The following is a 7,004-nucleotide window of genomic DNA, read 5'->3' on the forward strand; positions in this document are numbered from 1 at the left end:
TATGGAACGAATGGGTGTTTAAAATAAATCAAAATGCTGGTTATGTAGACAAAGAAAGAGTTGATTATACAATTTATTCAGAAGGAGTACAATATCATAATAGAGTACTTAAAGAACAAAGACAGCAAGAAAAAGAACAACAACAAAAAGAAAGGGAACAAAAACGAGAACAAAAACAAAAGGAAAGGAACAAAAACGAGAACAACAACAAAAACAAAAACGACAACAAATAACTTCCCAGGAGGAACCTTCATCTCAGCTTCCTCCACCATTGCATCAAACGGAAGAAGACATGTATCATCCAGATGATAAAGAAGAAGAATTTTATGATAAGCCTGACATTGGTACTACTGGTAGTGTTTTGAGAATTATCTTGTTTGTTCTAACAATATTCTCGATGACGTGCGACGGTTAGAAGTTCTCATAGGAGAAAAACGAGCTGGAAATAACTCACCATAAATAATTAATGAAGCAGCTGATATCAGTCGATGATTATTTCAAGGCAGTATCATGGATACTGATATTTACCGAGAACTTGTTGATGAGCTCGTTGATGATTATCATAGTGACTAAATTGTCACAGTGATTAGATAAATAAATAATTAAATAAGATGATAGTACACAATTCTCATCGTAGACCAATCATGGTCAAGGTGGTAAATTCACGATTACCAATATATAGGATGACTTACGGAAATGGACTTGGTGATGTTCTTCAGGGTTTATTCACAAGGATAGCCCCCAAAGCAATGCCAATTGCAAAACAATTATCGTTGAAAACCATGTATATTATTCGTGATAAAGCTCCGGGAGCAGCAGAGGGGGCGAATCGGACATTTTGTCCAATCGTTATTTTGCTTAATTATTACTTTCTGCAACTCAACGATCTAGTGTCGTCAGCGCCTGGTAAAAAAAAAACGACGTCGGTCCATCCTACACGATGGTGACGTCATTTGGTTTAATTAACACCTTCTGCGCGCCGATCCCCAGCGTCGTCAGCGTCCGGTAAGCACATCGACGACCGCGTCGATGTCATCGCCCCCTCTGCTGCTAAGTGGTTATTTACAATGAAAATTATTTACAACTAACCGAATATTTGGTCAAGTCCGATACGATATCGTGTCCGAGGATCATGTAAATTTATCGTTACGAATCCATGTGGGGTCGACTGAGCATGACTAAAAAAGTTTCGAAAAACATTAAAGTCCATGTCACCGCCGCACCATGTCTGCCAAATATTTCGTAGCGTGTGTGTATCAACGCCGTTGAATACAGCAAGAATATTACAGTTGTCTCTAATTACTTTTGGAATCTGAGTGTATCGTTGAGTGACATATATCACGTCAGTGTTTTTATGCCTGCCTCTGGAAAATATCCTAGCTGGGTTTTTTTGATTGTCTAACATAACATCATCGTACACGACTAGATTGTTAACGTCGCCATCAATATCATCAATACCCGGTGCATCATTGATATCTGTAATAAACTCAATAACATTTTTTTTAGCGATCGCTCATGCATTCTCGTTGAAATCTTTCAACACCTCGTAGCATCGATGAGGAAACTGTCCTAGTTGTTATAAATAATAATTATGACACTTTCCTCACATGACTCTGTCCATGACTCTGTCATGGGGGTCATTGTTGTTGTTGTTGTTGTTGCAAAATAAAAAATTTTTTTATTAAATAATGCCCCATCGGCGGATTTTGACCGACGAGGATACCAATGAAATAATAAGACTCCGTGGGAAAACACCAATATCGGAAATAGCAGATCGATACAAAATCAGTTACCAGCGCATTTACAAAATATGGAAAAATGAACCCCATGTCAGGGTTATGGACAACGATATCAGAATGATAGACCTCAGTATCGACGATGAAATAAACCAGATTGTTGATGCGCCTAGTGATGCGAATTCATCCATGGACACCATCGTGGATAAACAGACCATTCAGGACTTACAATGGCGGCTAAATAACCTAATTAACGAGAATAAATCATTGCAACGACAACTCAAACACGTGTCAAGCACGGCCGATTATAATCGAGTACAACGGCGCTATGATTATTTGCAACAGCGTTATGATGATTTACAACAGCGACACGATGATATGCAACGGCGTCACGATGATGTGCAACGGCGATACGATGATGCGCAACGGCGACACGATGATATGCGACGCACCATTGGTGGGCTTCAGCATGAACTCGGGGTTGTTCGGAAGGAATTGAATGAAGCGCAACACGATAATGCGCTACTGATTCAGCGAATCACCGAAATGACCGCAGTCTTCCCCCATGACAGAGTCATGGATGACTCCGTCATGGATGATTTTATCATGGAGCCGGAAATAATCAGAAAAAAGAATAAAAACCCCTCGGACAGACCTCCCGAGAATAAATCTCGTGCGGATAAAAACCACGAGGATAAATCTCGTGCGGACAAACCTCACGAGAAACCTCGTGAGAATAAATTTACGATCAACGAAATTCCCGGTGTAGTATCTCGCAGCGATATTAGGTTTGTGAACCGCATGGACAAGGTGCTTCAAAATAGCGACTAGGCTTTTCGTTCGGTAATTACCCATACTGTGCCAAATCGTTTGACATCATGGTTTGGAAACATTTTTTCATATTCTCGTTGGTAATATTTGTTGCGGAGACACAACCGAGCTTTCGCTGAACGGCTTTCAAATACCATACAATCGTATTTATCCCCGCTGGGGAATTTCTGAACTGCATGATACTTTCCGTTTTTAAATTTTACACTGATCGGCGTTTTCGGGCAGGATTTTTTATAGTCGTTGATGACACTGTCGAATTTCACCGGGTGATATTCCAACAGTGACATTATAATTAAAACAGTTATTTAATTAAATATTAAAATGATATCAGATAATAATGTTTGGACGAACCTGGATGAACAATTGCGCCAAAAACTGTGCCAGACAAGCTAGTCAATTTGTTAACGATGTTGCCTCGGGGCGACTTAAACCAGCACCTGCTGCACCACCGAAATTACCATTATTTCGGTACGACAAATCCAGAAAAATTTCCCCTCCGGTGAATCAATTTTACAAGGATAATAGAGTCAATACTATCTGTTTAAATATCAACAGGAAAAAGATCATCGAATTTGATTCCATCGCGGATACGTGCAGATGGTTTGGCCTCAGACCGGACACGGTTCAAAAACCCTCTTTTCAAGCCCGAGATGGATTATGGATAATGTTGCGCGGTGATATCGACGCGGAAAAGCGGGCTTGGTTTGACGACATTGATACGTTATTCGATAACGCGATTAATAGTATACCAGAAATATATCGGCCTTAACCATACCACCACCGATTTTATCGGCAGAGATAATTTCCGACGCGATGAAAAATTTAACACCCGACCATGACTCTGTTATCCATGATTCATCATGGGTGAGGAAACTGTCCTAGTTGTTATAAATAATAATTATGACACTTTCCTCACCCATGACAGTCATGGCGGGAAAACCATCCGTTAACTGACCACACGTGAAATCGTAACATTGTAGTGTATTCGTCCGTCGCGGCAACATCCCTTCCAGCGAATCCAACATCATTGATGGTCTCGTTGATCCACGCCGGATCGTCTACAAAATCAGACTCGGGCCAGTCGGGATAATACAATGTGTAATTCGATCGATTTGTGTTTTTAGTGTCATCGGATATCAATTGCCCGCCGAATCCCTTATAGATCGATTTGATTTTTTCAACGATGTTTTTTAGCGTCAATTTACCCCTTCTGAACTTCATATCCGGAAATATATCGCCAAAATGTTTCAACAGCGTGTTGTACTTGTCAAGTCGGTCTGGTTGCGCTAGCATCTCAGATACGCTATTGATTAACCCGGCACGACTCACATGAACACTCTTTACATCAAGTCGATCCGGAATCACATCGGGGAGACTCAACGCGCCAAGAACGTTTCTGACAATTTCGAGTTGTTGCCGGGGACTGATTTTATCAGACCGACATGGCGTCGTTGCTACGGCGTTACCGTTATTATACTCGTCGACGAGAACGCGCTGATATCGCTGCAGCCGCGAAACGTTTTTATTCAGATGCTCTATCCGGTATTTATCCAGTTTTCTTATGTCGGTCTGGAACACGTAGTTGAGATATGTCAACGCCTTTTCATATGGCTTCAGTCGCTGTTCGGGGTCGTATTGGTAGTATTTATCGGTGATTTCATCGCCGATTTCATCACCGACACCGGTAATTTCATCACCACCGATTTTATCGGCGATTTCATCACCAGTAATGAAATTACCGATGTCAGTATTTCCCGCCGCAGCGATTCTCTCTCCGACGGAGGATTTTAAAAAATCATCTACGCGTGGATCACTATCGAGTACAGCGTCGCTGACTCGTTTCTGCTGCTGTTGTTTTTTTTTCTTCCATATTTCGTATTCATCTGGTAATTCCCATTCAACTGAATAACCGGTTCGTTTCATCATTTCAACGAGTCTGCACGTGAAATAACGTTTTGAATTGTTCTCGTCGATGATCGTGCTAATAAACATGAATCCGTAACCGGTATGTACATCACAGCGGTTGGGCGTTCTAAACAGCAACTCCGTCGACGATAAATTCCTTTCATGTGATTCGATTGCCGAAATAATATCATCGCGGGTCAGTGGAAGCTCTGTGCGGCTCCGTTTTGTTGCAGAGTAATGAACTTCCGAAATATTTCGGAAACGATGGATGGCTTGTTTGGTAGCCTCTACAGACCCTAATTCCTCGGAAAACACCGTCATGTACTTGAATCGCGGGTCCACAATGGATATCCCGGCCTCGATGGTACAATTATAGATCACCACGTCGATGTTTTCAAACGCCGCAGTGGTATCAGCGAAATCTCGTTGTTTTTCGGCCGGGTCAGTGTCCGCATGATAGTACTTTACTCGGTATCCTAAGTGCTGTAACAATTTGGCGAGCTTCTCCACAGAATAATTTCCGCGTTGTTTATTGTGCGTGAATACAACCGCGCGATTTCCTCGTCGTAACATGTCTAACAGTTTACTGTAGTTGTCTCGGTGAGATTGTTCCACAATAAATTTTTTACCATGATCGGGCCGATATTCGTTGATGATGAACTTCATGTCCGGGCGATTCAGGTATTTTCTGAATAATTCTAAGTCGTCATTGTTAGCGTCCGCGTCAAGTACAATTACCCGCGCCGCGGATGAAATCAGCCATGTCAGTGTTCCCCAAATTTGTTTACCGCGTCTTGATGAGACTATTTGTCGAAGGATTCCGTGCCACTCATCCAGCAATATAACATCGGGAATTCCCCCGACCCGTACAATTGATTCTACTTGTGAAATGACTTTACGAGGCTTTTTAACGTTGAATATAATATCCCCATGGACACTCTCGTACGATTCGAGATTGTAGTCGATGGCGGTCTTTCTTGTAAATGTCTTTCTGTACGATACGCACAACACAGACTGATCATCTCGTATTGATTTCCACGCCGACTCTGACTTGCCGAGTCCACAGTGGGATCCATCCATGTAGTCGTCGTTGAGAATGATTTTGCATCCGCGTCCACCTTCATGAACGGGTGACTCGCGGTAGGTGTAATCGGGAGTCCTCTTGGGAAACTCTCCACTGTAGTCGTTGCGGCGATAATTGAAACTCCTTACATATCTTTCGTAGAGGGTTTTATCGTTATCACCACCGGTAATTTCATTACCGACGGGGATTTTATCACCATCACGCTGTATTATTATTCGCTGCGTGCTTCTGTAACAACCGATCACAAACTGATCAGAGTAAACACGCACAAATGCGTCAATGGCCTTTCCCTCGATGAATCCACCGATCTCATTGTACCCGTGACGTCGCTGACATATGTTGCAAAATGAGCCTGCAACTCGCCGTAGCGACACTATGTTGCCGAGCCGATTTGTAGTCCCGGTGATTTGATCGGGTTGTCCGGACAACAACGTGGAAAATTGTCGAATTTGTTCGGCGGTGATTTCATCGGCGATTTCATCGCTGGTAGGATCATCACTGGTGATTTCATCACTGGTGATTTCATCACCGATTTCAGGTTTTAGTTGTTCGTAACACGGCTGAATAGAGACCGGACAAGATAGCAGCGTGCTGGTGAATCCAACAGGGTAGATCAATCGCTTATCAACGCTATTTGGTCGCGCCGACCTGGTTCCGGATAATTTGATGCTATACAGTCCAGCTTGCGTATCAACATTCCATGTTGGTCTATCCGCGGCGACTTTCTTCAACAGCGATTGATGTTCCTCGAAATCTACCGGGATCGTTTTCAACATGATGTGATAACCGCCGCTGGTTTCAAAAACCAAAACATCGTTGACGGAGTCAACTAACTCATGGAAATACGACAACAACTCGGCCAGTGATGGCGTCTTGGAATCCACGTCGATGGTAGGATATCTGCACCGGTGTTTCGGAATGATTTCATTAACAGCGGAGTATCCCCGAAATTCGCTTATGTCGGGATCATCTACGAATACGTGGAATCTCCCCATTTGTTGTATGATTACTCCACGAATTTGATAGTCTGCGACGGTGAGAAGATCAATTGCGGATTTTTTACTGGAAACACTCCAAGATGGACCTAAATGCCTTCGGTAGTATTCTCGTACGTCGTGATACGTTTCCGGGTGTGTAAAAAATTCATCCGGGGATTCTTCGTAGTAAGATGTTCCGCGCCCCAATGCGTCGATGAAGGTGTTATTGGAATAATGATTATCCATTATACTGTATGCTTTTTAATATTTAATTGAATATTTAATAATGGTTAATAATAATGGTTAATCCGGCGCTTGCTGTCAACAAATGCAAATGGCTCCCCCAGGGATCAGGAGTCCCATGCGGAAAAAACTGCTACGGTGAGTTTTGCGGGGTGCATAACAGTAGATCAAAACAGGGGAGCAAGAACGGCCCCCAGCCCTGTCTCAGATGTGGAACGGGCGTCCGAG

This window comes from Sinohyriopsis cumingii, chromosome 1 (assembly GCF_028554795.1).
Source record: "Sinohyriopsis cumingii isolate HCF-2022 chromosome 1, ASM2855479v2, whole genome shotgun sequence".
In the NCBI taxonomy this organism is placed as follows: Eukaryota; Metazoa; Mollusca; class Bivalvia; order Unionida; family Unionidae; genus Sinohyriopsis; species Sinohyriopsis cumingii.